Source organism: Phocoena phocoena, chromosome 15 (assembly GCF_963924675.1).
Source record: "Phocoena phocoena chromosome 15, mPhoPho1.1, whole genome shotgun sequence".
Taxonomy (NCBI): Eukaryota; Metazoa; Chordata; class Mammalia; order Artiodactyla; family Phocoenidae; genus Phocoena; species Phocoena phocoena.
The window spans coordinates 67,391,248-67,409,888 of NC_089233.1; positions in this window are offsets into that span (position 1 = coordinate 67,391,248).

An 18,641-nucleotide genomic window follows, 5' to 3' on the forward strand; every position below is an offset into this window, starting at 1 on the left:
GCCAGAGAGGAGGTTAACCCTTTTCTTCCTGTCACTGAGGAAGGCTACACAAATGCCTCCCGGGTCATGATTAGTGGGTAAACAGAGTCGAAATTGTCTTGCTTTGTACGGAAGTAGCAAACCCTGAAATCAGAGAGTGTGAACCCTCTGTGCTCAGTAGAGACGCTATTTTGAGGATTCTTAGGACAAAGCTCTTAGGAAGCTTTGTCCTGGATGACTACCAGGGGTGAGTGTAACTTGCTCCAAACCAGCTCTAACTGTGGCCTTCCAGTCTCTCATGCTGGGATCTGTACTTCCTTTCCCTCACCCTCTACACCTCCATGTCTTCAAACTCTGTATCCTTCTCTTGGAAGAGATACTTCTACATTTTAAGGTACTTGTTAGAGCAACATCCAAATTCTAGGTATCAAAATCTGCATGAGTTTCCCATTTGCTGCTGTAACACATTGCCACACACTTAGTTGCTGAAAACAGTATGGATTTATTACCTTATAGTTCTAGAAGTAAGAGTCTGAAATGGGTCTTATGGGGCCAAAAGCAAGGTGTCGACAAGGTTGAATTCCTTCTAGAGGCTCTAAAGGAGAACCCATTTCTGGGCTTTTCCTGCTTCTAGAAGCTGTCCACATTCCTTGACTCAAGGCCTCCTTCCATCATCAAAACCAACAATGAATGGCTGGTCAAATATTTCTCATGATGTCGTTTCTTTGGTGCCGACTCTTCTGGCTCCTTTCCCCGATTTAAGGACCCTTGTGATTACATTGAGCCCATCTGGATAATCCAGGATAATCTCTTTATCTTGAGGTAAGCTGATTAGCAACCTCAATTCCATCTGCAACCCTTGACATGTATCCTTAACACATTCACAGGTTCTGAGGATTAGAACATAGACATTTTTTTGTGGGGGGGCAGGCATTATTCTCTCTACCATAACAGCTAAATCTTTTGCTCTCGTCAAATGTGTCAATGGAGATGATTTTATTTTACCTGTATTGGTGAGGGTGTCTATTTTTTTTTTTTGCGGTATGCTGGCCTCTCACTGTTGTGGCCTCTCCCGTTGTGGAGCACAGGCTCCGGACGTGCAGGCTCAGCGACCATGGCTTACTGGCCCAGCCGCTCCGCGGCATGTGGGATCTTCCCGGACCGGGGCACGAACCCGTGTCCCCTGAATTGGCAGGCGGACTCTCAACCACTGTGCCACCAGGGAAGCCCAGTGAGGGTGTTTTTTTACTCAGACTACTGATTCAAATGCTAATCCTTTCTGGAGACACCCTCACAGACGCATCCAGAAATAATGTTTTACCAGCTATCTGGACATCTCTTAGCCCAGTCAAGTTGACACATAAAATTAACCATCACTTGATCAGAGCTGAAGCTGAGGGGAGTCAGCAGGGGGGCAGAGCATGTAGGGCATTAGAAAACATGGTAAGAATTTTGGCATTTATTCTGAGATCCATGAGATGTCATTTGTCCCCATCTCCTCATCCTCTTCGGGGAGAATGAAATATTTGTACATTTCCAGCTCTTGGTACAGTAAAATTTCCAGCACAGCTATTAAATGAATAAGTGATTGAGGGACTACATATGTTCCATGCATGTTTAATACCTGCATATAAATATACATACATACACATATGACCTTTGGTTTCCGCCTTCCCATGTGGCATTTATTAACATGGAAGAATAACTGGAGTTTGACGGAAGCCAAGTTATATTGCAAGTAAAGCAGTTAGAGCACGTTTTACCTTCTGGAAACATGCCATGCTAGCTTCATAGGGGATGGGCCAGTTCCTAGAGAAGCATTTAGCTGTTAAAAGAACCTGCCATTAGATTTAAATTGACTGATGAAATGGCACCTAATTTGCTTGCAGCCAGAGGGTCCGGGATAACTTTTAGAAAGACCTAAATTCCTTATTGTGCAGGGAGAGCTTGAGAACTGTTAATAGGCAAATCAGTGGATTAAGAAAGCGTTTCTGGGAGTCCTAAACCCAGAAGCATGAAATGTTCTTCAATTCTACAGCTTCCCAGTAGAATGCTTGGAATAAATGATGACGGTGGTCGGGAAGACTATACAGTTACATGAAAAAATCCTAATTATCAAATCCCAAGTGGAAATCAAAGCAATATATGGAATAGTGTAAATGATTTTTTATGTTTATGTAAAAATCTGCCTAGGAAAAATATGGATGGTGGTCATGTTAGCATGGCGGGATCATGGTTAATGTGCTTGGTAATAAAAAGAAAAACAGCTCAACTTTATTGATCATTTAACATGTGCCTGGCATTGTATTCCTCATTTTATGGGGATTATCTTGTTTAAACTTCATAATAACCCTATGAGGTAGGTGCTCATTGGGGAACGAGGATGAAGAAATTGCCTGAGAGAGGTTCCCTGGTTTCCTCAAAGCCACACAGTTGATGTATTAGTCGGTATCAGGAAAGGTATGCTGTGGTAACAAAATCCCAAGTCTCAGTGATCTTACAAAGTGAAAGCTTACCTCTCACTCATGTCACGGTCTGATGTGGCTCAGATGGCTCTTCTTGATGGTTCTACTTGAAAGGTGACTCAGGGACCCTGGATGTTCCCATCTTGTAACTCTGTCTTCTCAAGGTTCTTATGTCCAGCCATGGAGATCAGACAGAGAGAGTGTGGAGAACTCCCACCTGTGAGTTAAGAACAGCCTTGGACTGGAAGTGACACTTCACTTCAGCTCACATTCCCATTGGTAAGAACTTTGTCAACATGCCCCCATCCTGAACATGAGGGAGTCTGGAAGAAGTAGTCTTTCTGTGTTCAGAGGGAGAGGAAATAGTGTGATAGACACATAACACTGCTTCTGGTAGGTGTCCCTAGGAAGTGGCTGAGCTTGAACTCAAACCAGGGATTCTGACTCCAAGTTCTGAGAGGAGCTGTCTGAGGACAGTGCTTTACCTCTGTTCCTCTGTTGATATCCATTTAGAGCTGTCCAAGTGGTTTTGTGTGGTAAATAGAATTTTTAAAGTAATACATATAGAGTGGAATAGCAATTTGATTATGGGGTTTTTATTGTGGTAAAATACACAAGACATAATTTAACATATTTGCCATTTAAGAAAATGTGCACATTTAAAAAGTGTACAATTTAGATAAACAACAAGGATTTACTGTATAACACAGGGAACTATATTCAGTATCTTGTAATAACCTTTAATGGAAAAGAATAAAAAAAAGAGTATAGATATATACATATCTATGTATAACTGAATCACTTTGCTGTATATCTGAAACTAACACAATATTGTAAAGCAACTATACTTCAATAAAAAAATAAATAAAAGTGTGCAATCTAGTGGCATTTAGTACATTCACGTTGTGCAACCATCACCGCTATCTAGTTCCAGAACATTTCTGTCACTCCAAAAAGGAGACGCCATACCCATTATCAATCACTCCTCATTCCTCCCTCACATCCAGCCCCTGACAACTATTAATCTGCTTTCTGTTTCCTATTCTGGACTTTTCATATAAATGGAATCATATAATATGTGGCTTTTGGTGTATGGCTTCTTTCGCTCAGCAGAATGTTTTCAAGGTTCATCCATGTTGTAGCATGTGTCAGCACCTCATTATTTTTAATGGTTAAATAATAGTCTGTTCTTTGGATATATCACATTTTGTTTGTCCATTCGTCAGCTGATGGACATTTGTATTGTTTCACCTTTTGTCTCTTACAAGTAGTGCTGCTATGAACATTTTTGTACAAGTTTTTATTTGAACACCTGTTTTGCATTTCCCTAATGACTAATGACATGTGCTTGTTGGCCATTTGTATATCTTCATTGGAAAAGGGTTTATTCAAGTCCTTTGCTCATTTTTAAATTGGACTGTTGGTCTTTCTGTTGTCGAGTTGTAAGAATTCTTATATATTCTGGATACTAGACTCTTACCAGATATATGTTTTTTTTCCCCTAGTTGTGTGTGTGTGTGTGTGTGTGTGTGTGTGTGTGTGTGTGTGTTAAATTCTTTTCTGCTTTCTTTTCCTGCTCCTTTACAGGCTGTCTCTGTGAACTACCATGGGGAGTACAGAGAAGGAACAGTACAGATAAACAAGGTTTGTTTGAGCTAACATGCATTTGCAGGTCTATAGCAAAGGCCATAGTACTGGCCATAGCTTTCAATTGCAAGGGCCAGGAACTTAAAAAAGAAAAGAATTTTTTGAATCCCCAACAGCCAAGGTCTGAAGAACTTACAACATAGACTTTATGCCTTGAAACAAGGAGAAGGGAAGACTGGTGATGGCACAAAAGTCATTCTTCTGCCCAAAGGAGATCAAAGTTTCACCTGTGTCCAAGAAAGAGTGGATCTCAATGGTGAGATCAGGGGTTTCTATACTGGTATGTCCCTGAGAAGGTGCCTAATACTGTACTTCATGGAATGAGTTTTGGGAAAACTTGCCAGGATGATCAAATTCCTCATAGAGTACCCAAATGAAATGTGGAGAGTTTCAGCATAGCAGAGACCTCTTTCAGGCTTTCTGGGATGTACCTTGGGAAGTGACAAATTTCAGGAAGCAGCCCTGTGGCCAAGAGGCCTTTTGGAAGTAAAGTGGCAATGTGTATGGGAGGTTCTAGGTGGAGGCACCTGAGGGCAGCATCACCTATTTCGCACATTGACGTGAGGTGGGAAACCATCCTGAAGTCCTCCGGGGTCTAGAGGGTATGGGAGTGGGTGAGCTTGGGTCACTGTTGTGGAGACAACGTGAAGTTAGGGTGAGGAGGGCATGAATGATCCTCTTGGATGTGAGCACAGAAGAAGGACATGGACTTGCACCTCCCTGCTTCCCTCCTATACCATGTTGCCAGGTGAGACCCCATGCCCAGGTCCAATCAGGGAGAAGGCAACAAGGCAATGGAGTAGTTGCTCCAGAGAGGCTAAGTTTTGAACCAGTAAGAACAGATTTTTCTACTAAGAAAGGAGACATTAGCAAACCAATGTCATTTAAGTAAGTGTTCTTGGACTTCAGGTGCATCAGAATGACCTGGAGGTCTGATTAAAACACAAATAGCTGAACCCCATCCTCAGAGTTTCTGATTCCCTAGGTCTATGGCAGAGCCTGGAAATCTGCATTTCTAACAAGTTCCCACAGGATGATGAGGTTGGTGGTTTGAGGGCCACACTTGGAGAACTACTGATTTATAGAGAATAAAGATTACCAAATGTTGACATTTATGAAACTTGTAACTGTGATATAAATATTCAGGGCACACACTCATGGTAAAAAATTCAGAGTACGTAAAAGTGAATGTCCCTTCACTTCCTCGACCTGCCCCACCCTGTCTTCATCATTCTTGTCAGAGGCAGCCTCTGGTACCAGGTTCTTGTGTGTTACTCAAGTCACATTCTATGCACTTAGAAAGATGTATCTGTAAATACGAGGGTATACTGTGTCATATATCAGTTTTACACAAAAGTGAGCTTACTATACTCTCTTCCGCAACTGGCTTTTCCCCCTCATTCAGTGTCTTAGAGATTGTTCCAAAAGATTAAAATGTAGATTGACATCATGCTTTTTAATACATCTTAGAGTTCCCACGTTCTTAAATTTTCCTACTCATTTGTAATGAAATCATATTTCTGCTATAGTAGTAATAATGGAATACTTAAAATAGTAGTGGAAAGAAGAGTCACGATAGCAATTTACCGAGGGACAGCACTATGTAAGTCTTTGTGCATTACCTTTTTTAATCCTCTCGGTAACTGTGTGGGATAGGACTTACTGTACTTTACAGATGAGGAAATCGAGGCTTAGATGGATTAAGGAACTTGGCTCAATATATTATATTCAGTAGGTGGTAGAGCCGGGATTTGAATATAGATTTAACTTCCTTCAAAGACTATTCTTTTAATCATTACTCCTTAATGTTTGTAAGTATTTATTAAGACCTATTCTTTTTTGTTGTTGTTCCCTGTGCTGTACAGTAGGTCCCTGTGGTTTATCTATTTTATATATAGCAGTGTATATCTGATAATCCCAAATTTACTCCTGTTTATCCCTCCCCCACCTTCCCCTTTGGTAACCATAAGTTTGTTTTCTATGTCTATGAGTCTGTTTCAGTTTTGTAAATAAGTTCATTTATATAATTTTTTAAGATTCCACAAATAAGTGATATCGTATGATATTTGTCTTTCTCTGTCTGACATACTTCACTTATTATGATAACCTCTAGGTCCATCCATGATGCTGCACATGACATTATTTCATTCCTTTTTAAGGTTGAGTAATATTCCATTGTGTATATATATATATATATACACCACATCTTCTTTATCCATTCGTCTGTCTATGGACATTTAGTTGCTTCCATGTCTTGGTTATTGTAAATAGTGCTGCTATGAATATTGGGGTGCATGTATCTTTTTGAATTAGAGTTTTCATCTTTTCTGGATATATGCCCAGGAGCGGGATTGCTAGATCATATGGTAGTTCTATTTTTAGTCTTTTGAGTAACCTCCATATTGTTCTCCGTATTGGCTGCACCAATTTACATTCCCACCAACAGTGTGGGAGGGTTCCCTTTTCTCCACATCCTCTTCAGCATTTATTATTTGTAGACTTTTTGATGATGGCCATTCTGACTGGAGTGAGGTGATACCTCATTGTAGTTTTGATTTGCATTTCTCTAATAACTAGTGATGTTGAGCATCTTTTCACATGCATGTCTTCTTTGGAGAATTGTCTGTTTAGGTCTTCTGCCCATTTTTTGATTGGGTTGTTTGTTTTTTTGATATTGAACTGTATGAGCTGTTTGTATATTTTGGAAATTCAGCCCTTATCAGTCACAGCATTTGCGAATATTTTGTCCCATTCTGTAGATTGTCTTTTTCTTTTGTTTATGGTTTCCTTTGCTGTGCAAAAGCTTATAAGTTTGATTAGGTCCCATTTGTTTATTTTCGCTTTTATTTATTTTATCTTGGGAGACCGACCTAAGAAAACATTGCTACGATTTATGTCAGAGAATGGTTTGCCTATGTTCTCTTCTAGGAGAGACCAATTTTTAATTTTGAGAGACCTATTCTCTATCTGAGTTAGTAGAAGCCACTGAGTCACATTCAGTGATGAGAGTGACAAGAGCCTGATGTGAAAAGTTAAATGATGATGAACCACTTTAACAACCACAGAGAACAGAGTTACAAGAAATGACGTGGAGGAGAGTCCTGAGTGCCCCAGGAGTGGATCATATAATATTTGTTCCTTGCTCCAAAGTTTGGGGTTAGCTCTTTGGACTGGAGCACTTAGTGTCAGACTACAAGTTTCCTTTAAGTTTCTCTAGGACAGGATTCTTTAGCTTAGCTTAGTACAGTAAGAGCTAACTCAGTCTTTCTTATTCTGTACTCCTTTTCCTTATTTGGGATATTTAGACTCCACATTCTTCTTCCTGGTCCAGGGTTGGACCCTGATATTATTCCTAGGCTATAACAGTTATGATACTTTTGGTCTGGAAATTTTAAAAGAGCCAGTTTACACTAGCTTAAATGACAGAGGAAATTTGTTGGCTGTAATTGACTAGTTCAGAGAATCCAGGCTTTAGGCCTGGTTTGATCAGGGTGTTGGTTCTGTCTCACTGGGTTGGTTTTATCTGGGTTTGTTTTATGATGTGTCAACTTGGCTAAGTTAAACTGCATTGTCTAGAATTCCCTTTCCTGTATGTTTCCTGTTAGGGTGGATCACAAAGTACAGCTTCAGGCAAGATTTAGAGGGTGGAAATGAAGCAGCATCCATTTTTGTTTTTCTCACTCAGAAGCTCAGAGAGTTGGGGCAGGCACATGGAGTTGAGGAAGGCATTGGATACCCTATTTCACAGTCACATGTTCTATCACTGGTTCTGAAGCTGGATCAGGGTGGCTGGACTCAGAGGAGTTACAGCCTTGGTTACATGTCCCAGAGCTGCAAAACCTACAGCCTGGTGGCAAGCATGGGCTACCAGGCCAGGCTCCCTCTTCCTTCTGGTCAATCTTCTATTGGAACCCTTATTGTCCTTTTGTTCTGAAAATGGGCAGACCATCCAATCAACTTAAAGATGTTCCAATCATGTTGCACTACATGCCTGGGCTCAGGTTTGAGATTTCAATCCTTTCCTTCCCAGGAAATTCTTGGCTCCTAGAAAGATTGACTCACTTCTTCCAAGACATTTCTGCATCCCTAGGTACATTGGGAGAAGTAGCCTGTGTCAGGTGAGGAAGGTCCTCATTATACTTTTCCCCTGGGTGAAATGTCTCCTCCTACATAATTTGCATAACTGAGAGAGTCCTCTAAGTGGCTCTTCTCAGAGCTTAGAAGGCAGAGTGGTTTGCTGGTTCACTTTGAACCAGATGAGTCCCTAGCCGCTCTTGTGAAAGAATTAAATTTCTGCCTTACCAAGCAACCCCTTATACCTGAACAGACTGTATGTCTTTATGAGATGATTATGTTATTGATCACCCTGTGGATGCCCATGAAGCTGCTCCTGGGATCTCAGACACAGCCTAGAGCTATTTCCTGTCCAAGTGAATAAGTGGAGTGATGTTTATTCAATAAATACAAGTTTCTACTGAGTCCACGTGTACCGAGGAAGGCATAGGGAAGAGGTGAGCTTGGGAGGATGGACAGGATTTTTGAGGGGGGATAAGAGCCTGGGAAGGGAGGGATGCCATACATAAAGGCATGGGGGTGAAACCACAGAGGACTGCAGTCCTAGGGGAGGTGATGAATCTGGGAGTGGAGGCCTGAGCTCTGGCCCGGCTACTGTCTGTATGGCCTCAGTCATGGGCACTGTTGCGCCGTGTCCAATACAAAATAAATCTGAATTTGCAAGTAAGGAGAAACTTTATACAACTAATCATTTATGAGGCAAAGAATAGGAATGTGGAAGGTCTGTGTCTGGCTTGTCAAAGGTAAAACAAGGCGGGTACCTGTGACTCTTCCCTAAGTCACATGGGGACATGTTGTTCTTTGCGGTACTCTGTTTCCTGGGACACAAAAGGCTGAGGGGGGTTTCTTAACCTTCACTGTTTTCCAAGATCACAGGGCTCAGGTAAAGTTCAGCATTGTCACCAGATTCCGATGGATCCCTTTCACCGACTCTGTGTGCTTATGAGGGCTTTGCTGATGACTGCTCACACCTGCGACCTTTTTCAGAGGATTGACTAGGGTGCAGAAGCCCATGGGGTGTGGGGTGGTGTTCCATCCCACAGCCAGAAATGCCTGGGGGTGTATGTCCCCTGCCCCTCATTGTGGCCCATAGCAGGTGACTGAATGGCATGCAGCTCCTATACCCGAAGCTGGATGTGATCTAGGTGTAACTTATGCCCCAGAATTCCCTGCAGGATCAAGTGGAGGCTGAGACTTCACCAGAAATTGTACTTTTGTTTTTTCCTCTTCTATCCTTCTTGTCCCATGCCCTTACCGGTTTTTCTCGGAGCACCTTTTTTTTTATTGCATTTTTTTTTGATGTGGTTATAGTATGAGAGGTTTTTTTTGTATTTTTCATACATTTATTTATACTTTAAAATAATGAGTGACAGTGATTATATATACAGTGAATAAAATTTCTACTTTAGGGTGATACTGAACATTTCAGAGGTTTTCTGTAACACAAGAGATTTAAGAATAAAGGCATGGGTTATTATTATTATCAAACAATATATTGTGACAAGATTGCATATTTCAATAACATGTAAAAATGATCTATACCTCATATGGACATCTAATAATAGAAAACATTGAATTAAGTGAACATTAATATAAATGTCCGATAAAAATCATTTAAAAATGGAAAGATAATGCCACAAATAGTTGATATATAAAAATCATCTTTTTTTTATTATATAAGTTTCAGGTGTACAGCATTATAGTTCAACATGTGTATACACTACAGAGTCATCACCGTCACAAATCTAGTTACCATCCATCACCATACAGTTGATCCCCAACATCCTTCCCCTCTGGTAACCCTTTAACTGCTCTCTGTATCTATGAATTTGTTTTTGTCTTATGTTGTTTGTTCATTGTTATCTTTTGCTTGTTTCTGTTTTTAGATTTCATGTATGACAAAATCATTTGGTATTTGTCTTTCTCTGTCTGACTTATTTCACTTAGCATAATGCCCTCAAGGTCCATCTAAGATGTTGCAAATGGCGAGGTTTCATTCTTTTCTGTGGCTTACAAAAAAGACTCACACACACATATATACTGCATCTTCTTCATCCGTTCATTCATCGATGGGCCCTTACATGGTTTCCATACCCTGGCTATTATAAATAATGCTGTTATGGACATAGGGGTGCATATATCTTTTTGAATTAGTGTTTTCATTTTCTTCGGATAAATATCCACAAGTAGAACAGCTGGGTCATGTGGTATTTGCATACTTAATTTTTTGAGGAGCCTCCATAACGTATTCCAATGTGGCTGCACCATTTTACATTTGCACTAACAGCGCATGAAGGATCCCTTTTCCCCACATCCTATCCAACGTTTGTTATCCCTTGTCTTTTGGATGATAGCCATCCTGAGAGGTGTGAGGTGGTATCTCATTGTGTTTTTAACTTACATTTCCCTGATAATTAGTGATGTTGAGCATCTTTTCGTGTACCTGTTGGCCAGGTACATGTCTTCTTTGGTAAAATGTCTATTTAGATCCTCTGTCCATTTTTCAGTTTGTTTATTTTTTGCTGTTGTTGAGTTGTATGAGTTCTTTATATATTTTGGATATTTACCCCTTATCAAATACCTGATTTGCAAATATCTTCTCCTATTCAGTAAGTTGCATTTTCACTTTGATGATTGTTTCCTTTGCTGTGCAGAAACTTTTTTGTTTGATGTAGTCCCACTTGTTTATTTTTGCTTTTGTTTCTCTTGCCTTTGGAGTCAGATCCACACAAACATCACTAAGATGATGTCATTGAAGTTACCGCCTGTGTTTCCTTCTATGAATTTTATGGCTTCAGGCCCTACATTCAAATCTTTAATCCATTTTGAGTTAATTTTTGTGTATGGTCTAAGATAGTGATCTAGCTTCATTCTTTTGCATGTGGCCCTCCAGTTTTCCCATTACCATTTATTGAAGAGATTGTCCTTTCTCCATTGTATGTTCTTTGCTCCTTTGTCATAGATTAATTGTCCATATATGGGTGGGTTTATTTCTGGGCTCTCAGTTCTGTTGTATTGATCTATGTGTCTGTTTCTGTACCAGTACCATACTGCTTTGATTACTATAGCTTCATAGTATAGTTTGAAATCAAGGTGTGTGATACCTCCTGGTTTGTTCTTATTTCTCAAGATTATTTTGGCTATTTGGGGTCTTTTGTGTTTCCTTACAGGTTTTAGAATTATTTGTTCTAGTTCTGTGAAATATGCCATTGGCCTTTTTGATAGGGATTGCATTGAATCTGTAGATTGCTTTGGTCAGAGCATCTTTTAAACAAACCCCCTACATACAAATCCTTAGCTCAAGCTCTGCTTCCAGAAGAACCCCACCTAAGACAGCCGCAGTTTTCCATCTGTGCCTTCGAATAGATCATTTCTTTTAACACTTTGCTTTGACCACAGATCCCTTTCTATGCATTAAGTTCTATGAGGAATCCAGAAGGCCTAACAGACAGAAGTGGAGCTGCTGAAGTCAGAATGGGGTAGAGGCTCTTTGGCTTCTCCCACTATTCCTATCTGCCTTCTCAACTTTGCAAGCAGCCCCTGAACTGCCCTGTGGACGCTGCACCCCATTCCCATCCCCTTGGGGTTCCATGGATGCAGTGTGAGACCTCTGGCCTGGACCGTAATGCCTCTCAGCTCTGGTTCCATGATTTCCTTGGCATCAGTGCTGGTAATTGTTACAGCAGTTCCAGGCTGGGAGTGTCCCCATGCTCCCAAGCCCAGGGTGCCTCTGACGGTTACCACTGTCCTCATTGGGGCTTTACCCCACTGGCAGTGTCCTCCTGGAAGGCAAAGCTTCTGGTCAATCCTACAGCCCCACATTCTTCTCTGAGATCCCAAGTGTGAAGGAGGTTTCCACAAACTGGGGCCCCACAGAGTTTCTGATTATTGTTTCAAATTTGTGCCCCCAGATTTATGTCCATGGATTTAACTCCTGATAATCCAAAGACAAGCATCTTTGGAGTGGACCTTCAGGATCTGGGTCCCTGGATGTGAAACAGTTGGGGCATCCCAAGGAGGCATATGAGGGGTCTACTCAGCTGGCCGGAGTGAGCACATGTCTCACTCAGTCAAGATATTGGTTGTGGGAGAAATGGAAGGGAAGGAGCAGGGGCTGAGTTTGTTTGACATTAAGATGATCCACATTCTTCTCCTGATGATGATAATGACCATATTATTGATCCCTTTTACATTTATTGGGGGCCTTATTATGTGCCAGGCATTGTGCTGAAAGCATCTAATCTTCACAACTGCCCTGGGAAGTAGATTCTATTCTCATTCCCATTTTACAGATGAAGAAACAGAGACTTAACAGTTTGTGCAAGACCTCATAGCTAATATATTGGAGGCAGTTAAAACCCAGTGGTCTGACTCCAGACCACCTCCTCCTGTGTGAAGCATGCTCTGATGTCTTCCCAGACACACGCAGGAGATGGCCTGCATGCACGTGTGTGGACAGGTATGTGTGTGCGTACATGCATGTGTGCAGGATCGAGGACGAAGGGGGGTTGGAGCACAAGCAGGAGAGAGGAAATATGATCTCTTTGCTGTGTGTGGGCCCCGTGACCGCAGTCAGGCAAAGCACTGGCCTGCTCTAGCTCACTTTTATGTTTTTATTTAGAAGCTTCAATACCAGAGCTGATGGCAGAAAATGTGCAGTAGAACGCGGGGAGGCCGCTGGGTAATGGCCCCTGTAAAGTGTTAATTGCCTATTGAGACTGCAGACTTTGTCGATGCGTGGGGATCTGAGCTATCGCCAGGCACTTATTTATTTCAGGCGCGCAAAGAGGGCTCCTCCTCTGAACAGGCTTCCAATCAGTCACGCTTCCCTGGGCCCCGCCAAGAAGCGCCAGTCGATAAGTCTGCCTGCTGCCTTAACCCTTTGAAGCTGGTTGTGGGTGTAGGGCTGGCTTATCCAAATGCCTCTTCACAGGGCAGCCTCCACCCACAGTGGTCTTGAAGGAAAATCTCGGAGGATCAATGCTGACCCCACGCCGGGCAGGGAGCTGTGAGCTTTCTGGGAGTTTTCTCTGATGCTTGCCACGTGGAGAGGTGGGTAGTGCCCATCTGTATGGAGGGGACAGCCTAGGCTCAGAGAAGCTGAGTGAAAGTCTAGTTATCACAACTAGCACGTTGCCAACTGTTATGGGCTGAATTGTGTCCTCCACCCTCATTCATATATTGAAATCCTAACCTCCAATGCTTTAGAATGGAGAAAGCGTCTTTAAAGAGGTGATTAAGGTTAAATGAGGTCATTAGGAGAGGTCCTAATCCAATATGACAGTGTCCTTATAAGAGGAGGAGGTTAGGACACAGACACACACAGAGGGAAGACACAGGGAGAAGATAGCCAGCTACACACCAAGGAGGGTGGTGACAGAAGAAATCAACTCTGTTGACACTTTGATCTGAGACTCCTGGCTTCCTGAAGTGTGAGAAAATCAATTTCCTTTGTCTAAGCCACCCAATGTGTGGTACTTTATGGCAGCCTGAGCCAACTAATACAAATTCCAAACAGTTGGCCAAGAGTACAGGTTGAGAGTATTGCAGAGGAAGGGCTCTGAGAGTGGCAAAGCCTGGACCCAAAGCAACAGTTATTGGAGGAGGTGTTGGCATGCTATTCCTCTGACATGATCAGATTTGCCCTCTGAAGGAAAAGACCATTCAGGTTACTGTGCAGGGAGAATGGGTGGTAGGACGGAAGAGCAGAGCAAGGAGACAGAGGGGGCTCTGCACACCAGGCAAGATGGCGCTTGACCGAGAGTGGTGGCAATGGAGAATGAAAGGGGTGGACTGATCTGAAATAGATTTTGAGATGGAATTGATAGAATTTGCTGATGGATTGGGAGTGGAGGTGAGAGGGAAGGAGTTGACAAGGATGGTGCTCTGGTTTCTGGCTTGAGCAAGTGAGTCTTTGCAGGAGCTATTTACCAGGAGCGAAAGCAAGAAGAGAAATCAACTGGGTGGCAGATGGTCACTTGCTTTATGTGAGCTCTCCTTTGGAAAACGTAAATTTATGGAATGAAGGTTGTAGGAATCTATTCAGTCCTTTCCCCACACCTCTTGCCCACAGATGACTTTTGTATGAACCAGAAATGATGTGGTTGCTTTTTCTACATCAGAACTAGACTGTAGTTTGTCAAGGATGACATCAAGTTTCCCAAGTCCTTTTCAAAGCCCTATTGCTAGTTCTCCCCCTCAACGTATGCCTTTGAAATTTACATTTGGTCTTGTAACTTCTGTATAAGGCATATATTTTCTCGTATAATATTTATAACATAAAATTTATCATTTAAACCCTTTTAAGGTGTACAATGCAGTGGCATTAAGTACATTCATAATGTTGTACAACTATGAACATCTAGCTTCAGAACTTTTTTTTGCGGGGGTGGCGCTGCACAGCTTGTGGGATCTTAGTTCCCCCACCAAGGACTGAACCCGGGCCCCTGGCAGTGAGAGCACAGAGTCCTGACCACTGGACAGCCAGGAAATTCCCCTAGTTTCAGAACTTTCAATCACCCCAAAAGGAAACCCTACCCATTAAGCAGTCACTCCCTACTCCCCACAACATCTGGCAACCACGAATATGCTTTCTGTCTCTATAGATTTGCCTATTCTGGACATTTCATACAAATAGAATCAAATACTATGTGGCCTTTTGTGTCTGACTTTTTCACTTACCTTAATGTTTTCAAGGCTCATCAAGATGTATCATCTGCTGATCCATGTTGTGGCATGTATCAATACTTCATTCCTTTTTATAGCTGAATAATATTCCATTGTATGTAGATACCACATTTTGTTTATCCATTCATCAGTTTTTGATCATTTGGATTGTTTTTCCTTTTGGTTATTATGAATAGAGCTTCTGTGGTTGTTTGTGTACAAATTTTGGTTTGGATATCTGTTTTCAGTTCTTTTGGTATATACCTAAGCGTGGAAACACTGGATCATATGGTAATTCTATGTTTAACTTATTGAGGAATCTGTACAAGGCATTTTGAAGATAACTGTTAGCTCCCATTTTAGAGAGGAGGAAAGGAGGCCCAGAATGACCTTAACTATCATCTGTACATTGTCAATTTTCAGCTCTTTAACTCCTGCATAAGTATCCTCCATGGTCTTTACACTCATACATACGATGCCTGGTGGACATTTCTACCTGGATATCTCACAGCGCCTCAAGTGCAGTGTGTCTGAAATGGAACACACCATCTCCTTTTCTTCATCCCCAGAACAGCTCAATTTCCTATTTCCCATCTCAGTGAGTGACACCACCATCCCATCACTTGGCCATCACCTTTGGCCTCGTAAGGGACGGGATGATTATTAACTGTGTGACTGTGGACAAGTTATCAATCTCGCTATGCCTGGTTTCTTTGTCCAGAAAGTAGGAGGTAATCTCATTGTGCTGTGTGAGAATCAAGTAGGACCTCTCTGTGTTTGTCTCTGTTTCTGTCTCTGTCCCTCTCTCAGCAAGGTGTCTGGCACTCACTGTGAGCTCAACACAAGTTATTATGAGTTTGAACACTTTTTGGGTGAGATGTGTTAGCAACCCGTGGAAATGGTGTCTAAAGGAATGCAGTTGAGGGAAACGGTGAACTTTAACAATGCAGCATCAGCAATACCTCAGTTCTATGGAATCAGAATACTGAGGGGTGAAGCCCAGGAATCGGTGCAGTTAACGAATGCCCCAGGTAATTTTGATGCTTGGCCAAGTTTGGAAACCCATGCATTCAGCTAATTATATTCTGTTAGTAGCAAATGCCTTAAAAACAGATTCATTTCAATCAAACATAAATTTCACTGTTTCCCTCCCTGAATCTAATAAAAGCATCAATCCATGAACCTTCAGATAGGTCTCAGTTTCTTCTTGCTGCTTCTGTTGATCTTGGGCAGCCTTCCCTACCTGTCCCCCATTAGAGTTGTCTTTTATCAAGTTGTGTCTTTGCTGTCAGGGCTGAAAGTGTCTGGATACCATTGGCTATAATGCTGAGTACTTTGTGACTCACCTTGCGCTGTCCTTTGGAAAGCGCTGCTGGTCCTGACCCATCATAGGTTTTATTGTGCAGAGCTTAGGTTCAGAAAACATTAGGGACAGAGGGAGATGTTAACTAGAGCTTCAAGGGGAAAAAAAAGTGTTTCGTGTGCAAATGAGCTTGGAGAACACAGGGTTAAACACAGTGACCCAGGTTCCTTTACTGCAGGACTTCTCAGAGCCTTGAATATGGTAATGAGTGCTGGGTATCCTAATGTGCAAATTGATCTACAACTTCAAGTGACCCAGGCTGGACAGGAGAGAGGCTTCCCAAATGGAAAAGTTTCTGGGTGGTTAGTTTCAACAGCCTGATCTCTTTTGTTAGGGGCAGAAGCAAAACTTAGAGGAAGCTTTCCTGAGGCTCTGTGATGAGGAAGGGGTCAACATGGGGAAGTGGTGGTGGTGGTGAGGGGATATTGGGCACTGAGCATGGAGATCTATCCATTGATCTATTTTGATCAATATCCATCAATATCCTTATGCCCTGACTATATGTCTCATTCTCTGGCTCTGAAAAGAGCTACTTTGGCTTCTAGTGAAGGCATGCTAGACCTTCTAATGACCTGGGCACTGGGGCTGCCACCATGCCACCTGCCTCCAGTGCCACATAGATGACTGAGCCCCACTTCCCACCATGTTGAATTGTGTGTACATCTTTCTCTTCCATTATGAACCACTTGAGGGCAGGTCCTATGTCTTATTTTTCTTTCTTCCAACCCGCTATCACAGTGCCAGGCACACAGCTTGTGTCTGTCACTGTTTCTTTGCCTGTGCCTTTTGTAGGCAGGGAAGAGAAAGGAAGCAGGCAGGGAAGAAAGAACTCTTGAGAGGCAAAGCAGCTGGTAAATTCTCAGGGGCTGAAGGAAATCAGGAGAGGGTTCGAAGCTCTTGGGGCCACACAGCCGTTTCTCTCCAGATGGTCACTGCTAGAGAGCACAGTGCACCTAGGCAGAGGGTCAGCTGAGCCCTGGCGCTGGCCCAGCCCAGCTCTGCTCAGCCCTCCCGCCCCCACCCACTTCTCCAAGCAGCATCCCAGTGGGCATTGGGGATTTGGATGAGGCTCAGCCCTGCCTCAGACACTTTGCAATCTTAGGCCTAATTAAAACACCACGGACAGTTTGAACCCCGCATTAAAATTTGATGAGGAATTGATCAGCCAAGCAAACAGGAAATTTAGCTGGGAGTGAAGGTAATGTTTGCTCAAATGTGTAATGAGGCCCATGGGGAATATTTGTGGGGACCTCAGTCATGTCTGGAGCTATTCCTGCTCTTCAATTTCATCTTCCCCATGTGCCTCTCCCCTCAAAACGTACCAGGATGCTTCTGGAGGGAACAGGAAACCAGAAAAGTTTTGATTTGACTTAAAAGTTCCCTTTGAAAACCTGAGAAAAGCCTCAGCAGTGTGCTGTAACAGTAGCATAGGTAGAGCAGAGCTGGGTGGGAATCTTGGCTTTGTCATTTGTCAGTTGGTGTTCGTATTTTGTGATAATTGATTTTGTAATTAGTCATGGACTACCTACTGTGTGTCAGCTCTATGCTAAACCCTGCAGATAGACTGGTATGCAAAATAGTCATGGTCTTTGCCTCCATGGAGTATGTAGTTGAGTAAGAGAGGCTATGAACCTCAATTTCCCCACCTGTAAAATGGGGGTGGTGGTATCTTATCATGTGGGGTTATGGGATGAATTAAATGAGAGAACATACACAAAACACAAAGGACAAGGCCTGCATATCTTAAGTGTCAAATGAAGATTCCTCTACACCCTCCCTCCCCATAGCCTGCATGTCAAGTCTTCCAGGGCTTTTTATTTTTTTGCGGTACGTGGGCCTCTCACTGTTGTGGCCTCTCCCGTTGTGGAGCACAGGCTCCGGATGCGCAGGCTCAGCGGCCATGGCTCATGGGCCCAGCCGCTCCGTGGCATGCGGGATCTTCCCAGACCGGGGCATGAACCCATGTCCCCTGCATCGGCAGGCGGGCTCCCAACCACTGCGCCACCAGCGAAGCCCTTCCAGGGCTTTTAACCTTTTCTCCTATTCAGTTTTCTGCAGGTGACCTGACTTGATATTCACTTACTTATATGTTCATCGCTGGGAAGTGTAACTGAGATTGAGGATAAAGCAAGTCACAAGACTGATCTACTTACCAGACCTGGGGACTGGTTCAGAAGTTCTACTAGAAAGATCAGATAGAAGGAATTCTTGAGTCATCTGGGATAAGGGGAGTCTCTGATGGAGAAAGTTGCTCCAAAGTTTAGGCAGACAGTCTGGAAGCTTAACATATTCTTTGGACATGCCAAAATACCTTCACCAGGAGAAGAGAGGAGTCTGGAGTGATTTCCCTTCTTTTCAGGCTTTCATGAGGACACTTTACCCTAAGTGTCAGGTCTTTTCCTCTTCACATACAATATGTGTAAATACAGCTTTATTTTTACACAGTT